The sequence below is a fragment of the Ptychodera flava genome, unplaced genomic scaffold, assembly GCF_041260155.1.
Source record: "Ptychodera flava strain L36383 unplaced genomic scaffold, AS_Pfla_20210202 Scaffold_121__1_contigs__length_184365_pilon, whole genome shotgun sequence".
In the NCBI taxonomy this organism is placed as follows: Eukaryota; Metazoa; Hemichordata; class Enteropneusta; family Ptychoderidae; genus Ptychodera; species Ptychodera flava.
Genome location: NW_027248303.1, coordinates 47,917 through 51,909, shown reverse-complemented (window position 1 = coordinate 51,909; position 3,993 = coordinate 47,917).

The following is a 3,993-nucleotide window of genomic DNA, read 5'->3' as shown; positions in this document are numbered from 1 at the left end:
GAGTGAGTTGAACAATTTATGAATAAAAATGAACTTGAACTACTTGGGATTAGAAAATACAAGGTGGAAACAAATTGCATGGGCTTCAAGACATCGACAGAAAATTTCCCAAGGCAAAATACGTAGCGATGCAGAAATCACACGCCACAAAACAATAGCTGCTTTGGTTTGCAGACGTTTTGGCACAATGGCAGTGAACTGATAATGTCGAAGTCGTTTCAATCCCGCGGTCCCGTTTTTCCTTGTCCCATTTCGTTACCGACCTTGACAAGGTAAAAACATACGTCGACTAACAAATGTTCATCGTACACCGGACGAATGTGAATCAAATGATTTTATGGGAATGGACACGACAACATTGTTATCATGATCATGGCAGTAGCCAAAATGCTGCAGGACCGAAGACAAATTTCAATATGAATTTGACCGTCACAACGTAATAACGTAATCGCCATGAGTTTTCATCAACATGTCATCATTGGTCGGTAAACCATTGAATGAGACGCTTACGGGCTAACTACTTGAATACAGTGCAAAACACCATCCTAATCCTGAAATTTACATGTAATGAAGACGGGTCTGATATCATATTCGCCTGGAATCGATGGTACTCATGTTGGATACGAACGACAGCAGAGAGTTATCTATCTGTGACGTATGACGCTTGACGAGCGGTCTATCGCATGCAACTTGCGCTTGATGAAATGACGTACTTTTCTCTATGTTCATGTTTTCTCAACTTCTCTCCTTTGACTTTTATGCCGCCGACAGGCGATTGGCTCATTTTAGCATAAATGACTCCAGAAACGGTCTTCACCCACAGAAATGCTGTACAGAGTGAGGACGAACTATTGTCTCAGAAATGCTCGTAGTTTGATTAGTGTTAATCGGTTTTCAAGGCGCGTGAAGATCTAAAAAATGGCTGCTCACTAGAATCCTCGGTTACTCTAACCGTAATGAATCACAGCATGGAGCTGTTCTTTTTATCTCCATGATCACAGACACCGCAAATGTACATCCACATACAAACGCAGATATTTTTGTTGTCAGCCAATACTGTTTTCCCTATATCACTCATCGGGCTCGCTTTCATTCCGCAGCCGTGAGTCGTTTCCGAGGTCGAATCGAATGCTGCCATAAACTTACACTGTAGTGTACGCTTGTCATGGAGGTAATAAGTCCAAGCGCTCGTGTAGACGGCATCGACATGCCGTAGCAGTTCCGACAGTTAGGTCGCTATTTAAATCTTACAACTAATCAGTCAACAGATTATGCATAATCCCTTCCCTGGCACTCCCCAAGTTTATTTACTCATCAGCTACTGTGTAGATTGCGCTCTAAAAGAGTACAACGCTCCCAAAATTCACCCTTTTTAGCCTCATTTCGACCGTTGACACTGATTTCAATGAGTGAATATACTGTTGAAGTTGAACACTTTGATTTCACTATCTGGTTTTAGTGTTTTGTCGGTTGAGTACATTGTTTATTGCCATTCAAAAGGAAAACCCGAACCAATTTACTAAATCGCCTTTTTCTCAGTTCGGCATTTTGTCACATTGCAGCACGTTCAAAAGAGTTTAACTCGAGAACGCGTGAACGGAAGTTCACCAGATTTTCACAGACGTTTGTCAAGTAGGTTGTCTCCAAAACTGTGTCTCAGTTTTTTTATGAAGATTTTTAAAGTCGAGTTATTGCTGCTTAATTAGGCGGCATTGTAAGACTAATCGGTGGATAAACTTTGACTCAACGATGTGAAAAAACTAAGGCCTTTTTCAAAAATCTGAGACACGGTTTTGTAGCCAGTATTCTGAAGACCAATTGCCCGTTAACACCTAAACAATAGCCCCTCTCCGCTCAGACTTAAACTTTTTTACGTGAGACCACCCATTTTCTTTACACTTTCACTAAGATCTTCAAAAAAATTCATTGCACACTAATTTTCTTGATAAAACAAAAAATTCATAGAAATAGTTTCAGGTGATATATAATACTTGGGTAAAAGTACACATCTTGATGGCAAAATTTACGTTTGAAAATAGGTCGTCGCAAAGGCGGAAAGCTACCTTAAGAGAGTCCTGGTCCTTTATGAAAGTCTCCGATGGACATCAACTGCACTTTATCCTGCAAGCCGAGTTATGATGTATGATATAACATAGAGCTGGAACATATGAACGTGAAATGCGACCGGATAAACATGGGGCGAATTTTCGAGAGAATCAAAGACAATATCTGTCTTCCCGTGTGTATACATAGCCAAAATGTATGCCCGTTGTTAACCTATTATTTAATTGCTACCCCTGACAACAAAGGACAAGCAGTGGACGCCCTTACATTAACCATATCACCACAGAAAAATGGAAAACTGTCTTTCTATTTGTCTGTGATATCACCAATATGTTCCACATATTTGCATAAATTGAACCCGAAAAATTGCGGGCTGTGTTTTTGTGATCGCTTCCAATTTCGCCCACGCACTCGGTCGCGCGTCTGGAAACCACAGTCAGGAGCTAGGCTAGAAGTAGGCGTACTCGTATGATGAGCACTTTAAGTCACAGCAATAACAGAGACTGAAATGTTTAGGAATTGTTGCTTTCCACCGTGCTTTCTTTGAAACGTAGCAAGTACTGTCACATGAAAAATCATTATTTTGATGCATATTTAAAAAGCTTCAAACTATATTCTTAAGTTACTGTGGAATTTACAACACCGTAAATCTCGCTTGTGTGACAAGGCCCACTGAAGTAGAATCAATTAAGTGCTCTCTCACCGGGTATAATGGTTATGCTGAGTTGATTGTGACTGAAAAGGTACAATGCGCCGTTGGAGCAGATATTCTTATACTTTTCTGATCCACAGCTTGTGTGCGCCGCTCATTTTGAAGCTTTCGGAATTATTAAAAAATTCACAGTCTTATTTTTGCGAAAATCTAAATTTATTTTTTCCCATAGAGTTAAACACAGGGATTGCTACCATTTTGAATTTCAAGTGTCTGTATATATCTGGTAACTTATTTTTTTATTGCCAAAATTTTCAAGGTGACCCTTATTCTGTAAAATCCGTTGCGTCACATCCATTGCAGCACAACACGATTTCAGTTAGCAATCTACCAACGGCGTCAGTGGAAGTTTTATCCTTTCAAAACATGTAGGAAATAGGTCGTTTATTGATTTTCTCTGCAGGAGTTTGGCCATCGGTGTTGTAAATGTTTTGTTGATTCAGGCGTGATTAGTAGGCTGAGCGGGTAAACCATCCTATTTACATTTGTTTGTTGTTGTTTGTCCCGGTAAACTAGTGGTGCACGCAGTTATAAAAATGCAACACATCGGTCTTGAAGAGTGTGTCAAAGAATTTTTTTGATTTTAAAGTCGAAAGCAATTATTTACAATCACCACATGACTGTTTTTTTCCAACATCAAGAAACAAGATTTACTGTGCAAGTTGAATATCCATCGAAACTGGTCGTAATTTGCTACAAATCATGTTTCTTGTCTTGTACTATCAGTCATTTGAGCTCTCAACAGACGTCTATCGTGGTAATTACGGATGTAATTATGTTGTCGGCGGCGGCCATTTTTTTCTTCCTGCAACTCGAAAAATTACATGTAATTTAACGTTAAAATCCAAGTTGTGCGTTCGTTGTCAATGCTTGAAAAACGATCTATAGTGACATTTAGAAACGCAGTTTTACAAAAGCTGCAGCTGATTTATTTTAATCCGTCTTATGAAAAATACAAAAAATGACCGTGAGAGCAAATAGAGCTTTATTTGTTCATGAAGTGGCAATAAAGGTTACATGTAAGTATATAGACTGGTTTAAAACCTGTTTAAATTTACTCTAATATCCGTTAGGAGGGCGATACCCTGCATGAGAAATTAGGTTCTAAACTTCTATCCGGTTTTAGTGTCCCGCGCGCCTTCCACACAGAAATACTATTGATCTTTAATTCACCTTTACGAGTTTGTCTGCTTATTTTGTATTCCGAGAACGGCTGA